The sequence below is a fragment of the Rhipicephalus microplus genome, chromosome 5, assembly GCF_043290135.1.
Source record: "Rhipicephalus microplus isolate Deutch F79 chromosome 5, USDA_Rmic, whole genome shotgun sequence".
NCBI classification, from domain to species: Eukaryota; Metazoa; Arthropoda; class Arachnida; order Ixodida; family Ixodidae; genus Rhipicephalus; species Rhipicephalus microplus.
In genome coordinates this window covers 203,928,991-203,951,825 of record NC_134704.1, presented here as the reverse complement: position 1 = coordinate 203,951,825, position 22,835 = coordinate 203,928,991, and the positions used below count along the sequence as shown (strand labels likewise).

The 22,835-nt window shown below is 48.0% G+C and overlaps 1 long non-coding RNA gene across 1 annotated transcript; it reads left to right on the top strand.

Moving 5' to 3' along the window:
* The first annotated feature begins 22,022 nt into the window (after positions 1-22,022).
* On the top strand, positions 22,023-22,629 carry LOC142817461 (uncharacterized). Its single transcript, XR_012895247.1, has 3 exons — positions 22,023-22,141; positions 22,463-22,504; positions 22,567-22,629. It is a non-coding gene; the product is annotated as an uncharacterized LOC142817461 (long non-coding RNA).
* Positions 22,630-22,835: the final 206 nt, after the last annotated feature.

Here is a 22,835-nt window from a genome sequence, read left to right as displayed (position 1 = left end):
CACACTTGAGGTCGATAGATTTTCGGCACAATCTGGCGATGTGATTGCGTGTTTCATAGCGAAAGCAACAATTGGCGTACTGCAGCATTGCTCGCTTCTCCTCAGCTGATTAGCTGGCGTTACAGACAGCGATGGCATGATCATTGGTTTGACATAGTGGGCATGATGATCTAACAGGCAATGTAGATATGAGTAGTGCTCACACTGATGGTATGGGTTCCAAAGCATTCAATTCTTCAGATATCTGGGTCCTGGGTTCATTTTGCGACGCACGACGAGACTGCAGCCAGCCCTCTTCCCGGATTTCGCTTGAATGCGAAGAAACGTTAGTAACACCATTGCTAGCCGCGTTTTGTCTTTAGGAGTTTCGGCGATGCTGGAGGCGCAGTTTGATTCCTTGGATTTCTGTCAGTACCTAATGACAAGATCCTCTGGCAGACATCGCATCAAGACACGCTTTAAGACCATGGTGTATTGTTAGGGCGCAACTCCGAGACCTTCCAAGGCACTAACGTGCAACTACACACTATCATGCAGCAGACGAAGCCTTGAGACCTCTGACGAGCTTTTCACGGGGCTTAGCGCAAGAAGATGATCAACATGCTCGTTCACAAGCAAACCCTGGCGTCTAAAACGATCCGTGAGGGTCTTGATTGCAGGGTCGTAATTTCACTCTGCTGGACGAATGCCTTCCACAGCTCGCTTCGCGCTCCCGGTCAAGAAGGTGAAAAGGTACTTAAATTTTTCGATGCGTGGCAGCTCGGTATTCTTGTGAATGGTAGCGTCGAAATGGTCCCCAAAAGACTGCCATCCAAGGAGACTACAATCGAAAGTCGGTATCTGAATCTTCAGTAGTTGAACTGAACGCTGACGGTGCTTTCTCACCTGGCCTGCTGCGACGGCGAAATTCGGAGAGGCGAGGTAGCAAAGCCTGGAATCAGTTGCTTGAGCCTGCGTTCTGGCCGTTCTCTCACGTTCTTGAAGCCAGAACTTGGCGCGCGACACTGCGTAGAGAATGTTCTCGTTGTATTCTTGCGTCGTTCCTTCTTAGTTGCCCAGGACTTCTTCATCTTTAGTCACGTAGTCGAGATTAGACAGTACTGCCTTCTTGTATTTGAAGTAATCTATGTGACCGTTAATCTGAGAGGTGTCAGGATCCGGTTGCTGCAGGGGGTCCGTTAGTAGTTCCAGGGCTCGTGTGACACCAGATCTGATTGAGCCGCGCTTCTTCCGAAGGTGGTCAGAGTTCGCCATGGCCGTAACGTGAAAGGAAGTCTCTTGAGGGGCATTCCCGGGTTTCGCGGCACCAAAATGTAACGAAACAGTCGTCGCCCAGACGTGAGAAAGAGACGTCCGTTTATTGCCAATTCTAGCAGCGAACTGCCCCGATTGCGTGTGTGTGCCCCGATTCACCCTCGGCTTCCTCTGGTGCCGAAACCCGGGACTGCCACTCGAGAGCCTTCCTTTCAAGTTACGGCCATGGCAAACTCTGACCACCTTCGGCTCAATCAAACTGCGCACAGTTTGCTCATGACGTTGCGTAGGCGAAGTGCATAGTCACGGTAAGCTATAAATGCCTCCTCTGAGCCGCTTGCAAAGAACTCTCCCGGTAGCCTGAGTGTCGTGCCGTAGACGAGCTCCGCGGCGCTGCAGCCAATGTCCTCTTTCAAGGTGGACCGCATACCCAAAAGAACAAGTGGAAGGGCGTTCACCCAGTTCTGTTCTTCGGTTGCCGTGAGCGCAGCCTTCAGCTGGCGGTGAAAGCGCTTCACCATGCCATTGCTCATAGGGTAGTACGCCGTCGTACGTATGCGTGAGGGGCCCATGAGCTGACTGATGGCAGTGAAAAGGGCTGATTCGAACTGTCGGCCATAGTCTATTGTTACCGTGGAGGGCACCTCAAAACGGGCTACCCAATGGTACAGGAAAGCACTCGCAACCGTCTCGGCAGTCATGTCCACGATAGGGATGGCCTCCGCCCAGCGGGTGAACCTGTCGACACATGTCAGCAGGTAAGCCTGTCCGTGGTAGGGTGGCAGTGGGCAGACGATGTCCAAGTGGACATGATAAAAGCGAGAATCCGGAGTGCGGAGTGTTCCCAGTGCTGTCGAAGTATGGCGTTGTATTTTAGAGCGCAGGCAAGCTTCACATTCACGTGCCCAGCGTCGGACGTCCCGATTTACGCCTGGCCAGACAAATCTTGCCGTCACCAGTCCTTGGGTGGCTCTAATCCCCGGTTGAGACAGTCTGTCAAAGGACTCGAACACAAGGCAATGGAGGCTCGCGGGCACAAACGGACGAGTTCTACTGACGCTTCTGTCACAGCAAACCTTTTCCTCGGATGCGGGAATGGGGATCCGCTCAAGATTCAGGGCAGTGGTCGCGGTCAACAGATGCTTCAGTTCATCATCGTCACGTTGAGCGGCTGCCAAAGCGGGAAAATCAACCTGTAGTGTGGGCAAGATGGCGTTCACAGGATTCTGTGAGAGGGCGTCTGTTACCTTGTTGCCGCTGCCTTTGACGTGGTGGATATCAGTGGTGGATATATATGACGTGGTGGATATATATGGTGGATATCGTGGTGGATATGAACTCTGATATAAATGACATGTGGCGTCGTTCACGCGCTGGGTGCGTTCCACCGTCGGAGCTTAGCGAGCGCAATGCATAAGCGGCTTGTGGTCGGTAAGGATGAAAAACTCTACACCTTCCAAGAAATGGCAAAAAATGTCGCATGGCAGCGTACAGGGCCAGCAGTTCTCTCCCGTAGGTGATGTAGCGGCACTCAGTAGGCGTTAGCTTCCTCGAACAGAAAGAATTTGGGCGCCAGATTCCCCCGACGAGCTGCTGTAATACAGCTCCAACAGCTGTATCGGAAGCATCCACCATTACATTCTGCAGGACACCCGACCTGGGGTAATCAAGCAGTGCGGCGTTTGCCAAGGCGCGCTTGACCTCACGGAAGGCTTCTTTTGCTTCTTGAGACCAGGAGAGGGTGTCTGAGCCATTTCGTGAAGTGGCCAGCAGATCATGGAGAGGTTGATGAATGTGGGCGCAGTGGGGAATGAAACGGTGGTAGAAGTTTACCAAACGCAGAAATTCCCGAAGCTGGCGCTTGGCGGTTGGCTGCGAAAATCCTTGCACGGCTTCAACCTTGTTGGGTTGAGGAACGACTCCCGAGTCGGAGATGACCTGTTTAAGAAACGAGAGCTCTCGCACGCCAAGCTTTTGGCCATGTTCACGACCACGCTACGCTCCACTAAGCACTGGAAGACGATGCGCAGATGATTCAGGTGCTCTTCCGGAGTGCTGCTGGCGACTAGCAAGTCGTCAAGATAGGGGTGGCAGAAGCTGAGACCACGTATAGCACCATCCATGAACCACTGAAATGTCTGACCCGTGATTCGGAGTCCGAATGGCATGCGGAGGAATTCAAAAAGTCCGAAAGGCGTTGCGATGGCGGTCTTCGGGACGTCCTCTGGGCCAACGGGAATCTGATGGTACGCCCGCACCAGGTCTATCTTCGAGAAGATAGTGGCACCGTGAAGCCTTGTAGTGACATCGTGTATGTGTGGTGCTGGGTACCTCTGGAGTCATTACCTGGTTCAGCACCCTGTAGTCCCCGTGAGGTCGCCAGTCTCGCGGCGTTGGCTTTGGCACCATATTACTGCGACAGGTTCGCCACGTTCAAGTAGCCCGCCACAATCATCGTGGCACCAGCACCAGCAAGACCCGGCTGGCATGCGCCACGCGTTCGTGCGCTCCGGCAACGAGGAAGAGGAAGATAGTTGGATCTGTGCCACTTGGCTACTTGGATTTGACGACCATAGTCTTTAGAATTGTGGGCACAAGTTCGCCCTAATAAAGACGATTGTTTTTTAACCTGTCTGCCTCAGCATCGCTACATTTCTGGTAGAGGTGCAGAGTATGAATCGAAGCCTCGCGAGCTCAAGACCGCGTAGCCCCGACGGCCAGCGTACCGACCCCGTGGAAGTGACTCCTGTACACCAGAGGGTAAGTCGCATTCTTCGAGGTGACTCACCTGAGTTCGGTCCTCCTCACTTCACACCAAGGGTAATTCAAACGATGGATGCGACCACTATGACTAGCCAGGTAACACCAGCACAAGTGTTCATTAGCCAACCGCACCAGCCGCCAGTACTCCACGGCGACTCGTACGAGGATGTTGAAGATTAGTTGGACCTGTTCGAGAGAGTGGCGAGCTTGAATAGATGGGACGAAAGAGAGAAGCTCCGTCGCGTATACTTTGCCCTGGAAGACTTCGCAAAGACATGGTCTGAGAGTCATGAAACCTCGTTGTCTACCTGGGAGGTATTTCGACGACAAGCGGTGGCTACGTTCGCGAACCTAGACCGGAAAGAAAAGGCGGAGGCTGCTCTTCAATCAAGGAACCAGCTCACGAACGAGAGTGCTGCCATGTACATTGAGGACATGGTCCGTCTGTTCAAGTGTGCGGATTACAACATGGCTGAGGATAAGAAGGTGCGTCATCTAATGCACGGAGTGAAGCAAGAGCTGTTCGCCGTTCTCGTCCGCAACCCTCCAAGCACACTTACTGAGTTTACTAAGAAGCGACGGCCATCGAAAAAAAAAAAACACTGGAACAGCGGGCTCGGCAGTACAACCGAAATCTTAACTGCGCATCTGCACAGGTATTCTCCGGAGGCATGCGAAACGACGTTGAAGCCCTGCGAGAGCTCATTACATCAGTTATTAGAGAACAACTGAGCAGACTGCAAATGCCCCAGACTCCAACTGCACTATCTGTTTCGGACGTTGTTCGTGACGAACTAAGGCAGGTGATACGAGAGCCAGAGCGTGAGCTGCAGCCGATTCGACCTATCCGAATATACTCTGAGGTTGTCGGACAACCCATGGTACGCATCAATGCAGCAGTTGCGATGGCGACGACTCCTTTCTCACCTGCGGCACGCAGCGCACCTCGTCCAGAGGGAACCAACAGCTATTTATCTGCATTCAGGAACACGTAGCACACATCACTATGTGGAGCATAGGCCCAGGAAAAGTGACGTCTGGCGTGATCACGAGCGCCGGCCTCTGTGTTTTCATTGTAGGGAAGCAGGTCATCTGTACAGATTCTGTCCTCACCGACAGGCTGGATTAAGAGGCTTCCCGTCGTATGCACGGTGCCCCCGAAACGGCAAACGACCAGCGGAGATTGAGGAGTACTTGTCCACGCGCCAGAACTCGCCACCTCTACGCCAACACCGGTCGCGGTCACCATCGCCAATGCGCTACCGGTGATCCAGCCCACGTGCATGTTCAAGGCAGCCTGGTCATCGCTCTCCAAGTCCACTCCCGGAAAACTGAAGCAAACGACCTGTGGAGGTGAGGCCACTGATAACGTCAGTTACGAAGATCCTCCAGTATGGCTTGAGGGTGATGACGGTATATTTCCGGTAGATGGGTGCAGCAACGAAAATGTTACTTCAGATTTGCAGTTGAGAATGGAAGGATGGGAGCTGAATGCCTTAGTCGACACCAGTGCTGATTATTCAGTGATAAGTCACAAGATGGTGAAAAAGCTAAAGGAAGTTGTGACACTGTAGAGTGGATCACAGATACGCACGGCAGGCGGTCACATTATTACGCCCCTTGGCAGATGCACTGCAAGACTTCAAATACAGGGCTTTATTTACGTGGCCGATTTCATTGTGCTGCCAGAATGCTGAAGGGAACTCGATATAGGAATAGATTTTTTGCAAGCTAATGGTGCCGTACTTAACCTGCGTAGGTCCAGCGTGTCGTTTTTGACTGAACGAGCTATACCTGTGGAGGAATCTGAAGAACGACGCCTAACTGCTTTACACGTTGTTCATGATGACGTAACTGTGCCACAACTCTGCAGTGTAATGGTGCTCGTAGAAAAGGACGCATTGTACAACCGCGAAGGCATAGCGGATACAAATGTAGGGCTGTTTTTGAACAAAGGTGTCTGCATAGCTAGGGGTCTTGTTCACTTGAGGAATGGCCGTGCAGATGTCCTACTCACAAATTTCTCCAATGAACTTCAACACATCGCTCCAGGCACTGCTATTGTCTATTTACACGACTTCTGTATGGCGACTGAACTATGCAGCTTAACGACATCAACCACTCGACCAGTGGCCTGCAACATCGACACATCCGTGACCGTCAATCAGAGCCTTCCGGACAGTACAAAAACAGATTTACGCCTTTTGTAAAAGAATTATCTGATTGCTTTTCAAGTGCCTCGAAGGTCCAGCACACGTCTATCACAAAACACAGAATTATAACGCAAGACGACACGAGGCCTATATTGACACGTGCGGTTCTTTTGGTTTAAGAAGGAAGACGCTATCACTTTCTGGTAAGCGCAACGCAGGCCGCGTTTATCTTGTATGCCACTCTGGAACGCGTTATGACGCGTGTATAAAAGACTGACACGTGCGGTTCTTTTGGTTTACGAAGGAAGGCGCTATCACTTTCTGTTAAGCGCAACGCAGGCCGCGTTTATCTTGTATGCCACTCTGGAACGCGCTACGACGCGTGTATAAAAAGCCGGCGCAGTGCGCCACTGGGGGTCCTTTTTTTTTCCCGTCGGCCGACGACTGTTCACGCCGCTGTCGCTGTGAGTTGTGTTTGGCCCTGTTTTGCTGGGCACAAGTTCGCCCAATAAACAGTTCGCCTGACACCGCCCTGACTCCTGCGTGCTTCCTCTCAAGTGCTGCGTGTATCACAACCTCGTGACAATATGCCAGCATCCATATCGGGTGTCACAGAAAGAACAGGAAATTATGAAGAAGCAAGTGGAGGAGATGCTTTCAGATGATGTCATCCAGCCTTCGAATAGTCCATGGGCGTCCCCCGTAGTGCTCGTTAAAAAGAATGACAACACACTTAGATTTTGTGTCGACTACAGAAAACTGAACAGTGTAACTAAACGAGATGTCTACCCCTTGCCACGTATCGACAATACACTAGATCGGTTATGATCCGCAAAGTTTTTCTCCTCCTTATATCTGAAAGCGCATATTGGCAAATAGAGGTCGACGAGCGGGACCGTGAAAAAACGGTATTCGTAACACCAGGTGTTCTCTACGAATTCAAAGCGCTTCCATTCGGCCCCTGTTCCGCATGCGCACATTCGGCCTCTGTTCAGCGAATGACGGACACTGTCCTCGCCGGATTGAAATGACAGTCATGCCTAGCGTATTTGGATGACGTGGTGGTATTCTCTGCAACGTTTCACAAACATCTAGAGCGACTACGCACAGTATTGGAAGCCATCCGGTCAGCAAAATTGACAATGAAACCCGAAAAATGCCACTTCGGCTTCGAAGAGCTGCGATTCCTTGGATATGTCATTAGTTCCGATGGTGTTCGCCCTCATCCCGAAAAGACAGCCGCTGTTCAGAGGTTCCCTACACCAAGAGAGAAAAAGTCAGTGCGTCGAGTTTTGGGTTTATGTGCCTACTATAGGCGATTTTTGGAAAACTTCTCAAAAAGTGCGGAACCTCTTACAAAACTGACAAAAGACGACGTGACCTTCACATGGAAAACCAAACAACAGAAAAGTTTTGACGAATTAGGAAAACGACTACAGGGTTCACCAATACTTGCCCATTTTGATGAGACAGCCGACACTGAAGTCCACACTGATGCCAGCAATGTCGGCCTCAGCGTCATCCTTGTCCAGTGGCAAAATGGTCAAGAGAAAGTGTTAGCCTATGCCAGCCGCAAACTATCAAAAGCTGAGGCAAACTACTCTGCAACTGAAAGAGTGCCTCGCAGTTATCTGGACAATAAACAAGATTCGACCCTACCTTTATGGTAGACCGTTCAGAGCTGTCAGTGACCACCATGCTCTATGCTGGTGGGCAAATCTCGAAGACCCATCAGGTTGAGTAGCAACATGGAGCTTTAGGCTGCAGGAGTATGACATTACGGCCGTGTACAAACCTGGAAGGAAACACAGCGATGCCGACTGCCTGTCACGCCCTCCCGTCGATCCAAGTGTACCTGAAGAGGAAGACTTCCCGTTTCTAGGCGTTGTAGACGCATCCGAAATCGCTCAACTACAACGAGATGACCCGGATTTGCTGGCGCCTATACAACACCTGCAAGGTCTCGACGTTCAAGTCCCTCGAATATTCTCCAGAGGGCTCTCCGCATTCTGCCTTCGAGGAAGTGTCCTTTACAGGAGGAACTTCGAACCTAATGGTGAAACGTTTTTACTAGTCGTACCCACAGCCATGCGAGAGGAAATTCTGCACGCATGCCACGAAGAGCCAACATCTGAACACATGGATGTGAGCCGAACATTCGCAAGGATTCACCTGAAATACTATTAGCCTAAGTTGCTCGCATCAGTGCAGCGCTACGTGAAAACTTGTCAATGTCAACGGCGCAAAACTCCACCCGTCAAACCAGCCGGCATTCTCCAGCCAATAGACCCCCCAGATGCTCCATTCCAACAAGTCGGCATGGACTTCCTAGGACCTTTCCCGACATCTTGTGCTGGCAAGAAATAGATAGTCGTAGTCACTGACTATCTCACTCGTTATGCTGAGACTGACTCTCTGTACAGTGCGACAGCTGCCGAAGTCGGCAAGTTCTTTGTGAACGTCATAGTGCTCAGACATAGTGCGCCCATTGTCGTTATTACGGATTGGGGCACCACACTTACTGCAGACCTAATGCAATGCCTGATGTGCATGACAAATACCGATCACAGAAGAACAACGGCGTATCACCCTCAGTCAAATGGCTTAACCGAACGCCTCAACAGAACTATGACCGACATGCTATCAATGTATGTTGATTGTGAACATAAACAGTGGGATGAAATATTTCCACAAAAATCGCTCCTACTAATTATTTTACAAAGAGGACCAACGGGACGCTATGCGAGCGTCTACAGTGCCTCGCAACGAAGGAGACGCTATGTGAGCGTCTACAGTGCCTCGCAACCAACGAGACGCTATGTGGGCGTCTGCAGTGCCTCGGAACCAACGAGACGCTATGTGGGCGTCTACTGCGCCTCGCGCCTGCTCACGCATCTTGGTCAGAGCAGGGCATGCCTCCGGTGTACGAGCATGAGCCGGGAAGACTGACGGAGGGGTTTTTCAGAAAAGGACACGTAGGCGGAACACTTTTAGCAGACTCTTCTTTGTGACATAGCTCCTTTTCTGGGCACAAGTTCGCCCTCAATAAATCATTGTGTGTGTTCCCCCTCTTGTATTACGTGACATTCTGGTGGAGGTGCGGGGTGTGATTGGAAGTCGCCTTGGCGCAAGAAAAAGAAGCCCTGACCCCCCAGCGATTGAAGCCCGGCGAACTTACTCCAGTACCCCAGCGTTCAAGTCGCCGCCTCCGAGGTGAGTCACCTGAATTCGGACCACTCCTCACTACTCCAGCAACACGGGCAGCGGTAACCGCCAATCTCGGAGAAATGGCCAAACCAGCATCAAAATCTGAACTCATAGTGTCTCCCCCGTGCTTACCTGAACCCTTCCACGGTGATGCGCACGAAGATGTGGAAGACTGGCTGGAGCATTTTGAGGGTCACAAGGACCGATGCCTGGGATGAGGCGAGGAAATTGGCCCGCGTGCACTTTGCGTTGGAGGATGGAGCGAGAATATGGTCTGAGAACCACGAAGGGGCAATAGCGACGTGGGAAGACTTTCGGCAGCACTTGCTTGCGGCGTATGCCAGCACGGATCACCGGGAAAGGGCAGAAAATGCTCTTCAATTAGGAAACCAACGCACGAACGAGAGTGTCAGCATGTATATCGAGAACATGTCCCGCCTCTTCAAACGAGCCAATCCGAACATGACCAAAGAAAAGAAAGGCCGCCATTTGATGCGAGGAGTCAAACAGGACTTATTTGCAGGCCTGGTTTGCAATCCTGGTGGCAATATTACCCTACGTAACATTCGCATATAATACAGCCGTTCAAGAAACAACCCACGTTGCCCCTTTTGAACTAGTATCCGGCCGAAGAGTGACCACCCCGCTGGATGCCATGTTACCACTATAGGACGAAAGCAGCTATCCACCTGACTTAAATGACTTCTTGCAAAGAGCCGAAGAAGCACGGCAAATGGCAAGATACCGGATACGTTACCAACAGCACGTCGAATCTAGTCGGTACGACACGCGACGCAATGACGCACTTTATCATCCCGGTGTCAAAGTGTGGATATTGTAACGCACTCTTCAATGAACTCTTTAAATAGGCTAACGTAGGCAGGGTGAACTTGTGCCCGAGAATAATAACCCAGCTAGATTGTCTCGAGGATTCACTTCTGCCTCTTCTTCTAGGTTCTTTTTTCCAACACGGTTCGCGCGCAGCTGGGCCCCGCAGGCTCGTGCATCGCAAATCATCTAGAAGGCACAAGTATTTGCTAGCGCGCGCAATTTGAAGTCACATTGTGTCATTGCCCCCCTTTCCAGAGCGCATCGTCCCGATGCTTGTGTCGAACTGGTTGCATATCAGTGATTCAGAAACCCTCGTCGGGGATGTCGTTAACGTCAAAGAACGTTGTATATTCAGCGTTTCATTTCCTGTCGTGATATGGTTTCATCCTAAAGACATGCACAGTTTCCGTGCGATGCCGCCGTCGGGATGAAATATCCTGTCCCTCTGGCATAACTTCGTAGTTGAGCGAGCCGACGTGGCGGAGCACTCTGTACCGACCGAAATAGCGGCGAAGCAATTTTTCTGACAGGCCACGTATTCGTATAGGAGTCCACACCGATACTCTGTCTCCTGGTGCGTACGGGACGTCTCTTCTTCGCAGATTGTGTCGATGTGTGTCGGTTTTCTGCTGTTGGAGAACGCGATATCGTGCCAGCTGTCTGGCTTCTTCTGCTCTTTGTATGTAGTTGTGAACGTCATAGTAATTCTCGGGCGTCTTGTCAATAGGTAACATTGCATCTAAAGGTGTCGTTACCGTCCGGCCAAAAACAAGTTGGATTGACGTTATCCGTGTTGTCTCTTGCATCGCAGTGTTATATGCGAATGTTGCATAGGGTAAAAGTTTATCCCAAGTACGGTGTTCTATATCAACGTACATTCACAACATATCAGCCAGTGTTATGTTCAGTCGTTCCGTAAGACCATTTGCTTGAGGATGATATGCCGTCGTTTTCCTATGACTGGTGTGCGTCAATTTCATAATACATTTCATCAGGTCGGCCGTAAATGCAGTCCCTCGGTCCGTGATCAACGCTTTTGGAGCTCCGTGCCGCCGTACGATGTTGGAGACGAAAAATTCGGCTACTTCAATGGCTGATCCTTTAACAAGAGTCGCTGTCTCGGCATATCTGGTTAAATAGTCGGTCGCAACTATTATCCGCCGTTTTCCCGATGACGACGTAGGAAATGGGCCCAGTAAGTCCATTCCCACTTGTGTGAATGGGGCTTCTGGTGGTTCTATCGGTTGAAGGAGACATGCTGGTTTCAGCGGTGGCGTTTTACGTCTTTGGCAGTCCCGGCAGGTTCTGACATAGTGTCGTACAGAGCTAAGCAAGTTAGGCCAGTAGTATTTAGTGCGGATGCGTGCTAACGTTCTGCTTACTCCCAAGTGTCCAGCTGATGGATCGTCGTGGCAAGCCTCCGAAATCTCTGGTCACAGAGGTGAAGGGACGACAAGCAGGAATGTCGCTGTATTGTTGTCAAAGTTCCTTTTATACAGGATGTTGTTTCGTAGGACGAACGCTGACAAGCCGCGGACAAAAGGTCGTGGAACATCGACAGACTGTTCTTGTAGGTACTTGATCAAGAGGAGTATCTCAGGGTCGGATCGCTGCTGATGTGTCGTCTCTGATGATGTCACAGCTCCCAAGAAAATAAAATCTTCACCATCCTCGGTGGAAGCAGAAGCAGCAGGTTGAATCGGAGCACGTGACAAGCAGCCCGCATCACTGTGCTTGCGACCTGACTTGTACACAAGCGTGATATCATACTCCTGCAATCGCAAGCTCCATCGTGCAAGCCATTCACATGGGTCCTTGAGATTAGCCAGCCAGCATAGCGAATGAAGGTCCCTTATAGCTCGAAAAGGCCTACCATATAAATATGGTCGAAACTTGCTGATAGCCCATACCACGGCAAGGCATTTTTTCTCGGTCGCTGAGTAGTTCACCTGAGCTTTCGAAAGAGTGCGACTGGCATCCGCAATGACTCGTTCTTGTCCGTTTTGCCATTGGATGAGCACGGCCCCAAGACCTAAATTGCTCGCATCCGTGTGGATATCAGTTTTCGCTTCCTCGTCAAAATGCGCCAAAACAGGATGGCTTTGAAGGCACTTTCGTAGTTCATTGAAGGCATCCTCTTGTTCGGAAAGCCATACGAAAGGCATTTCCTCTTTCGTCAGCCGCGTCAGTGGTTCAGCAATTCGTGAAAAAAATTTTAACGAACCGTCGATAATAGGCGCAGAGACCTAAAAATCGCATAACAGCCTTTTTGTCTGTTGGCTTCGGAAATCTTGCTACGGCCTCAGTTTTTGCAGGGTCTGGGCGGACGCCTTCTGCACTGATGACATGGCCGAGAAAAAGGAGCTCACGGAAGCCGAAATGACATTTCTGCGGTTTTATTGTCAAGTCCGCTGATTTGATCGCAGTTAGCACGGCCCGGAGCCTTTCCAAATGTTGTTCAAAGGTAGCAGAGAAAACTACAACATCGTCGAGATAAACCAGGCATGACTGCCATTTACGACCAGAAAGCACTGTGTCCATCATCCGTTGGAATGTGGTGGGTGTTGAACAAAGGCCAAAAGGGAGTACCTTGAACTCGTATAAACCGTCCGGTGTCACAAACGCTGTCTTTTCGCGATCTCTTTTGTCAACTTCTATCATCCAAAACCCACTTTTAAAATCCAATGAGGAAAAATACCTTGCATTTCGCAGCCTATCCAGAGTGTCATCAATTCTTAGCAGAGGATAAACATCCCGTTTGGTGAAGGCATTCAGCTTCCGATAATCAACGCAGAAACGTAAGGTTTGGTCTTGTTTCTTCACAAGAACAACAGGTGACGCCCATGGACTTGATGAAGGCTGGATTACATTGTCTTTGAGCATTTCTTTAACCTGATTACCAATAGCTTCTCTTTCTCTTGGTGACACTCGGTAGGGATGCTGCTGTACTGGCCTCACTGACTCGTTGACAATGATGCGATGTTTGGCGATAGGAGTGCGTCGAACCTTAGAAGACAACTAGAAACATCCAGCGAATTCCCATAAAAGACCCTCTATTTCATTTCATTTCATTTATTTACTTTCAATGCCGTAAGGCGTTACAGAGAGGAGGGGTACAATAATAAACAATCAAGAGAAAAGATAACAGCGGGGTGGTTACAAAAAGTGATTGCTGACAGTGGACCTGAAGTGCGCAGCGTCGCTGATGGAGACGATGGAGGCTGGAAGGTGATTCCACTGCACGCTGGTCGTTGCGACAAACGAGTTCAGGTATAGGTTTGTTCGGGAGTTTGGCGCACCAACTTTTAACGGATGATCAATGCGGGATGACACGTATGATGGAACTGAAAGAAGGGATTGTTTTAAGGTCTGATTGGTGTAAAATATTTTATGGAAAACACATAGGCGGGATATCATACGACGGGTTGCAAGATCAGGTAGTTGTACTACTTGTTTCATGTTAGTGACACTGGATGACCGAGAATAATCAGAGAGAATGAAACGAGCGGCCCGATTTTGGATACCTTCAAGTGTGGAGACAAGATTGGCAGAATGTGGATCCCATACAGAAGAGGCATATTCAATATTCGGCCGTACAAGGGTTTTGTAAAGCTGCACTTTTAATGAAGTGGGAGCTCGAGAGAAATTTCGTCGAAGGAAGCCGAGCATGCGGTTCGCATTATTGTTAATATATTCAATGTGCGAGTGCCACGAAAGGTTATCTGAAATCTGAACGCCCAGGTATTTGTAGGTGGTAACCGATAATAGAGGGGAGCCATTCAGGAAATATGTGTTTGCAGGGATGTGCTTGATTGTTCGAGTTAACCTCACATGTTTGCACTTGCCGACGTTTAGTTTCATTAGCCAGGTGTTGCACCAGGCTGAAATTGTGTTAAGGTCGGTTTGAAGTTGTGAGGGATCAGAAGGTTCACATATATTTCTATATATAACACAATCGTCAGCGAAAGGACGTATTGATGAGGTTATGGTATCAGGAAGATCATTAATATAAATTAGGAAGAGAAGAGGCCCCAATACTGATCCCTGAGGGACACCAGATGTAACAGGACAGTGAGGAGATTCGTTATCATAACGGCTACATATTGAAAGCGATTCTGCAGAAAACATTCAATCCACCTTAAAATGTTAGGGTCAATGCTCAGTTTGCTAAGTTTATAAAGTAGTAGTGGGTGGGAGACGCAGTCAAATTGTTTTATTGCGGGATTAGAGGCATCGCGCTCGATTTAATAGAAAGCTACCTTAGTGATCGGTACCAGTGTGTGTATATATAGGCAAACATCTATGCCCAAAAAAATCAAATGCGGTGTACCACAGGGAAGCATATTAGGACCTCTTCTATTTAACCTTTATATCAATGATATTGTAAATGTGGATCACTCAATAACGTACATTATTTATGCAGATGATACAAGCTTATTGTTTACGGGAACAAATATAGACAATTTGATAAAAGCAGTTAATAAAACGTTAGTCAATTTTTCGAAATGGTCCTGCCAAAATTCGTTACAGATCAACAGCTCTAAAACCAAGGCCGTTCGTTTTCGTGCGAAAGGAATAACATGTACGTACACACAAAAACTGATGCTAAATAATTTCAATATCGAACTTTCAGAGACTGTCAACACTTTGGGCGTCATCTTTCATCAACATATGTTCTGGAATTCTCACACTGAACAATTGTGTATTAAGCTAAGAAAAGCCCTTGGCGTGCTGAGAAGGTGTCAGTCGTTTCTACCGCTCCCCCAGAAACTTCTTATCTTTAATACGCTTTTTTTTGTTCTCATCTACGCTATTGTCAGTTGGTATGGGCTTCTGGAACTGAAACATCAAAACAAAAGTTGTATACACTTCAAAAAAGCGCTTTGAGGGCTGTTGCAAATATAGGTTACAGAGAACACACATCCCATTTATTTGTCAAGTGTAAAGTTTTAAAATTTTGTGTTGCATATGAACATAACTTGTTGTTGTCTTTGAGGTCTGAAATTCGAAAGAATTGCGCAAACCTGAGAGGCTTAGCACATTTACAGCCGAAAATTTTGTTGCGTCCGATGCGGAGTTCTGAACACTGGCACATCCCCCGACCGCGAACAAATTACGGACTCCAAATGCTAAAGCACTCTGTTCCCCATATACTAAATAAGTTCAAGCTCACAGAACAGCAATTGCGTCTCCTTTCAAGTAGTGATATAATAAACCTGTTTGTATAAAGAGTTATAAACCCAGAAAAATTACACCCAGTACTTGTAAATGCATAAAATTTTAAGTGTACCCCTTTATGTTATAGCGTCTTATTTTGGTTGCCTTTTTTCCCAATAATTGTTTGTTTGTAAACACCCAAGTGTGCATCTATTCTGTACTTCATAAACAACCACTAGAATGTTATTTTCTTTTCTTTTTTCTTTCAATCATACGTGAGCACTGTATGAAGTTTGGTGTGCCATTGTTTCTGTTGCCTTGTGTAAATGGGAGGTGGGGCTAGTCAAGCTGCTATAGCGCAGCTTTTTTCCTACTTTCCATGCCACAATTGTTTCTTGTTTGTGTAAATCACGGTGTATCGTTGTGGTGAAATAAATTTCAACTTTCAACTTTCAACTTTCCTTCGCGAAATCAATGAAAATGCAATCGACTACTGACGCATGATCCAACAAAGAAAAGAGATCATTAGTAAAGGTGAATAATTGAGTTTCACAGGAATGATTTTTGCGAAAAACGTGTTGGTGGACTGTAAAAAATGAATTAGATTCTAGAAAGCTCATCAAGTTAGTGTAAATGATGTGTTCGAGTAGTTTGCATGTAATTGATGTAAGAGAGATGGGTCGATAGTTAAAAGGGGAGAAAACTTCACCAGACTTGTACACTGGAATCACCTTTCCACCCTTCCAGTCGTCGGGCAGTAACGAACACCGCAAAGACTGTGAAAGAATATAGGAAAGGATCAATGAGGAGTTCACATTGGTACTTTTCAGAAACTTATAGTTAATTCCATCTATTTCAGAAGATGAAGAAATTTTAGCCCCCTGTATCAGCTTGAAAATTCCAGCACAGTCAATAAAAATGGGTTCCATTGGTTCAAGATGTAGGCTTTCTTTAAAACGAAAAGAAGTTGGAATTGTTTTTGTAAAAGATAAAGAAAACGTATTGTTGAGCAACACACAGCACTGCTCTCGTGGAACAAGTGTTCCATCTGGTGTTTTTAATTTTACATATTTAGATATGCTCATATTAACAGCGCTCCAGAACTTGCGGGGATCAGTCAATAAGAGGGATCGGAGCGTTCGCTGATAAAACTCGGTTTTTGCACGAGAAAGGGCTTTTTTATATTCTGATACGACGCGCGCATAAGCCGCCCACTTTTCAGCAGAACTTGATAGTCTACAGCGGCGAAACATGCGCTTTTTTATTAAGCAGTCGTTTTAGTGAGATGTTGTACCACGGTTGGCGTTTAGGGCAGGGTATTCGTCTGAGCGGTATGTACTTGCCAGTCAGCCATTGAACCTTGTTTCGAAATAAAGCCCAATTACCATTCAGCAGACGCTCCCAAAATTCAGGAAGGAAATTATCTATAAAAGTTTCCAGTTCCCTATTTATGGCTTGGAAATCAGCTTCAACGTAGTCTCTAATTTGTTTAAACTGTTTGGCGGGGCGCGAAGAGGATGGCGGTATAGTGAAATGGGCAACTAAATGGTCACTCAAAGCAGGCAAAAGCGTTAAAGATGAAACAGACTCGGGAACAGTGGTCAGTAAAAGGTCAAGGGTGCTGGAAGACGACTGGGTAATGAGAGTAGGTCCTTTAACAAGTTGACTTAAGTTGAATATAGAGCAAACGTCAATAAAACTTGAGCATTCTTTAGAAGGACTGGTTGTTACAGGAAACGGCTCGTTCCACGAAATTGCTGGAAAGATAAAATCACCCAAAACAAACAAGGGGGCTTTAGGAAATTTAACGATTTTGCTCTTTTTCGCTTGGTAGTAGGCCTGGCTCGATGTCGATGGCTGCAAGGACAGACTCCACGTCTTCGAAATCAGACTCATTGGTTTCGAAAGTGCACAGCTCCGACCTGGACGAAATCATGCAGACTGGCGATGACGGTTCCTTTTGCAACGTGCTGCACCTAATTTCCAAAGTTTGTGAGTAGAACATTTGCACATCCGTCACGTAACTTAACAAGGCCTCGTGCCATGGAGATTCCTTTTTGGAGTAGTAAGGCAGTGTTGTTGTCAGCAAATCCTTCGAATTCACTGAATGCTTTGTTGGTTACTGCGACAGATATGCTCGATCTTGGCGGCATCATGACGCCATCATCTGAAATACAAAGGCCATATACGTTTTCTTCTGTTTCAAAGGTAGCAATCACGTGCCGAGTCGATAACGAGACGGAAGATTCTCGCAAGTTAATTACAGCGCCATTAGCTCGTGAGAAATCCATGCCGATAATCAAGTCTCTTGAGCATTCCGGCAGCACAATAAAACTGGCGACGTACGTGAAACTCCGTATTCCGATTCTTGCTGTGCATATTCCAGTAGGGTCGATGAGGTGCCCTCCTGCTGTGCAAACTTGTGGTCCCTTCCAAGGAGTCAGCACTTTCTTTAGTATTTTAGAAAGTCCACCACTCATCACTGAATAATCTGCGCCGGTATCTACCAGTCCGGTGACTTCGTAGCCGTCAACGAACACACGTAAATCGGAAGCAACGTCACTATCGAAGCACCGCTTTCTGAATCGGTCGTCGTTCAGAGTCAGCAATGGAGGTTTTTCTGCACTAGCGTCGACAGCGGCCTTACCTCCACAGGTCGCTGACTCTAGTTTTCCCGACGCGGGCTTGGGGAACGAGACCTTGGGGAGCTTGCTGAAGGTTGGGGGCTTGGCGATTATTACCTCCCCGTTGTCGTTGCACGAGGTTGGTGTCGTTGGAAGCCACTTGAAGTTTGACAACCTGACAGGTATTCTTCAATTTCGAAGGGACGTTCACCATTTCGTGGTCAAGGTGCATTAACAGGAAAACCACGCAGTCCTTCCTGGCGGTAGTGGCACGTTCGGTAGAGATGACAAGGCTTCCCACAGTGGTAACACAGTGGTATCCTGTCGGGAGTGCGCCAGACATCGCTCTTCCTTAGTCTCCTCTCTGGCGTTGGCTGCAGGGTGCTCGGCGGCATCTGGTACTGCATAGGTGTAGCCGCCGCGAGGTCCTCGTAGTAGCACATCAGCATACGTCATTTTCGTCTTCTGTTGTAGTGGCGGCCCTGGCTCTGCGTTGCTCGAAGGTTCGCGTACCACCTGCCTGACCACATCACGGATCACATCGGCCAGAGACAAAAGCATTGGAGCGTTCCGGTCCAGACGCTGCTTCTGCAGCTCTTCTCGCACAACAGACCACACCAGCTCGCGTAGTGCTTCCATGCTGTTACCGAAGACTGGTGGCCACATGTCCAAGGAAGTGACGATCGCATCGTGGTTGTATAACGTTGCTCGCTGTTGTAGCGTCCTTTCCATTGTAGTCGCCTCGGAACGAAACTCGGCGACGGTGCGCGGCGGGCTTCGAATTAGTCTGGCAAAGAGTTCTTGCTTGACGCTTCGCATTAGATGGCGCAGCTTTCTGTCTTCGCTCATATTTGAATCCGCTCGGCGGAATAAGCGAGACATGTCTTCCAGATACATGGCGACAGTTTCGTTATTTCGCTGATTTCTTGTCTCGAGCGCAGCTTCAGCATTCCCTTTGCGGTCTGTGTTCGGGAAAGAAGCGAGCAGCTCCCGTCGAAAATCATTCCATGACCGGAAGGTAGCTTCGTGGTTTTCATATCACGTTCGTGCGCTATATTCCAGTGTGAAGTAAACACTTCCAAGTTCACGCTCTTCCCCATATCCGTTAGCCTTCGCGACGTGTTCAAAGTGCTCAAGCCAGTCCTCTGCGTCCTCGTAGCTTTCGCCGTGGAAATGCTTTGGTAGCATTGGCTGGTTTACTACAAAGTTGGCTGGAGTGATCTGAGCTGTCATGTCGGTTGCGTACCCGTTCACAGCCGTTGATGTTCCAAGCGAAGTCGATAAAGGTGAAAATTCAGTACCCTCACCACGTAGGCGTCGACTGCAGCGCTGATGAACAGGCATCAGCTCGTTGGGTCGAAATCGCTGTGGTTCTGGACTGTGCTGCGTCACACGAGGGAAGCTTGGCATCATACCCAGCACATCCACCACATTTGTAACGCACTCTTCAATGAACTCTTTTAATAGGCTAACGTAGGCAGGGCGAACTTGTGCCTGAGAATAATAACACAGCTAGATTGTCTCGAGGATTCACTTCTGCATCTTCTTCTACGTTCTTCTTTTTTCCAACAAGGTTCGCGCGCAGCTGGGTCCCGCAGGCTCGTGCGTCGCAAATCATCTAGAAGGCACAAGTATTTGCTAGCGCGCGTAATTTGAAGTCACATTGTGTCAATATGAATACCAGTGCGCCACGGCGGACTCTCTGAAAAGCTTTTTGCCGATACTTCGGCCCTTATGAAGTACTCAACCGTATCAACAACGTCACTTATGAAGTCAAATCCGCTGGACACGTGAGTTCAAGACGCCGCAATCCCACGGAAGTGGTACACGTAGTCCGCATGAAGCCCTATCATGACAGATTGTCGAAAAACGAGTGAGAGTGCACATGTATATTTTCACTGTCTTAAGTATCGGTACGATGCGTCTGAGGAGGGGGGTAATGCTGCGACAGGTTCGCCACGTTCAAGTAGCCCGCCACAATCATCGTGGCACTAGCACCAGCTTAAGTCCCGGAAAAATAAACTAAAGTAGCGCCATTCGTGTCAATGGGCAGACTCCTCTCCCCTCGCGTGCATTGCAGATAGTAAACGACGATAGTTGAGGGGCTGTATGGCTCCTGGCCGCAAAAATGAGCTTGCGCTCATGTTTCCGTTAAAGCGCATCCGGGCACTGCGGTTCTAGGCGATGCACCGAAAGAGTGATTGAGAAAGAAAAAAATATAAAAAGTAACGTTAAATACGACGATGTGACGTGTATATAAGCAAGTGGCATGCAGTGGCAAAAGACATCACCGCAAGCACGCAATACTCAACGCGATAGCCCACCTGCAGACGCGCTCAGCGGCGATGCTCTCGATGGCAGCGCCACTGCTGTCCGTGTAATAAACTCGGTGGTGCTAAGAATCTGCAGCATGACGCACTAGCCTTTGTGAAGGTATCGCAAACGCCATTTTGTTTGTACACTTTCACGGTGTTTGTTTGTGGCTAGGCGTGCGCGCTTGGTATTGCTGTTAAGCCGGAGTTCAACCGCACGTGAGTGCGTGCATGGTAATCCTGCACGTTTCGGGATGCCGACCTGCTGTGCCAGCGGTTGCAAAAGCAGGTACAGCAGAGGAAAGAAGCTATTTTCGCTTCCGCGAGGAAAAGACAATGCCACTCGGCAAGAAGTGTGGCTCCAGCGTATCGGAAGGACTGACTTGGACCCTGTATTGTCACGGCTTTGTGAGGTAAGTATCGGCGAGCTAAACTCTATCGTTTCGCTTGTATTCGTGTTTACAGTGTTGCGGTACTGTCAAGCTCGAGCATCACACAAAGAGAGTAACCGCGTCGATTGTAAACATGCATGCCAGTTGAAACGCGTGCTGCGTTTTGTGCCGTGTAAACGTTGCGTCTCTCGCTTGATCCATGCCGACCGCAGCGGCTGCACTTTCGATTGAGGCGGAAATGTTGGGGCCTGTGTATTTAGCATTATATGCACGTTATTGAATACCAGGTGGTCGAAATTTCCGTAGCCCTCCAAAAGGGCGTCCCTCATAATCAAATTGTGGTTTTGGAACGTTAAACGCCAAATAATATTATTATTATTATTACTGGTTTGACCAAGAAATAATCGTCGGCTATGTTACAAAGTAAATGTAATGGATACATTCAAGTGCTAAACTAAACTTTGTTTATTGGCCGACGTATAGTTAAATGACTCCCGCGTGTATGTGTGTATGGGTGTAAGGCCTTTATGTATAAAGGCATGGGCAGCGACCTGAATGTCGCATCATTTCGTTTAAGCATGTGCTCCAGCGCGCTCAGTATTCAGAAGCTCTGTGGTTGAAATAAGGACACGCAAAGCTAAATGGTGCGTATTTCTGAATACTGTACGCACCGTGTGCTAGTCTGGTGGGAAGAGAATGTGGCAAACAGTGCGTAGTCGTGTACGTGTTGACACTAAAGGGTATTTTAGTTTCTTTTAGAGCATGCTGTTTCATTGTGTAACAGTAGCCGCGAATATTTCCTTACCTAGGAGCACTTTACTGCGGACCGATTCGAGCCGATACTGCTGCGCAAGTTTGGTACTAAAAAGTTGAGGAGAGACGCGGCGCCTATACGATCTTCAGTCAAGAGCATTTGAAAACGTCAGGTAAGCTAATCGCGTTAAAAAACTGGAGAATGTTTAGTCCGTCTTCATTGTTTTCTGCATCACCCATAATTACTTCTCAGCCTTTCACTAACCTGAAACATGTCGTCTTGCATATAGGTGTTGTGCACTGTTTGTGTATAGCTAATGGCTTTTCTTTGGTATAATTATAGCATTTTTTTCATTCTCCACAATGCAATGATTCAGCCCGCTCATCTTGTGGCCTTAATCTACTACTAACAGCAGCTGCTCTTGTTGATGGTGAGTTGACGGTTAAGCACATCTCACGCCTTTTCTCTCTTCGTTATCATTAATACATGTTTGGATTATGCAGAAGCCAAAGAGACACACTGCCCATCAGCTACGAATGTTTTCTGTCACCAGATGCTGTTAATGGCGAGTTCTTACTGCATTTATTACTTACCGTAATTACAAACGTGCTTTATGCCTTCATTGATGTTTTATAATTTGCAGGCTATGGAGCCAACAGTGATGCAACTCAAGCAGGGTTAGGTTCTTCACAAGGTAACGTAGCTAACGCACATGCTGCATGTAGTCGAAGCATTGTAACGGCTTGTAACTTGTATTCATTGGTTTGTATATTTTACAATCATGTCTGTAGGGGTGTGTTGCAGATGCACAACATTTTGCTCCGCAGTATGGTGTTCAGCACATTGCAAGCATTGAAAGCATTGTCGCTTGGGTTTTGGCATGCATTCTTATTACTGAAAAATTGTAATGCACCTGTGCGTATTGTAAATGCTTCAAGTAGTGTTGATGCTTGTTTGCCAAAATGCGATGTAACAGACATGATGGTCTTCTTCAATTTGTCTTTATCTTTTTCAGGTCACACTGCCACTGATTCAGCACCATCGGATTTTCCAGAAGGTAATGGCAGTGACATGTTGCTTTGAAATTTCACATAATTTATGGTTGATCTCACGTTGCAGATGCACCTTCAAGTTCCGAATGTGACGCACTGCCAGCTTGTTCAACAGCTTGTTCAGCAGGTGAGTGCTACTTTTCATGATTTGTATAGGCAAGTGTCTGCCAGATGGTTTTGTTGGTTCCAACTATCATATGTGCGCAGGTCTGGAAACCACCCATGAATCGAGCTGCCAGCCATTTCAAGCTTTGACGTGCCTGTTGAGTGTGAGTGAAATTTCAGTTCAGTATCATATACATTTTTAATTTTAGTTGGCTATCCCTCATTGCCTGT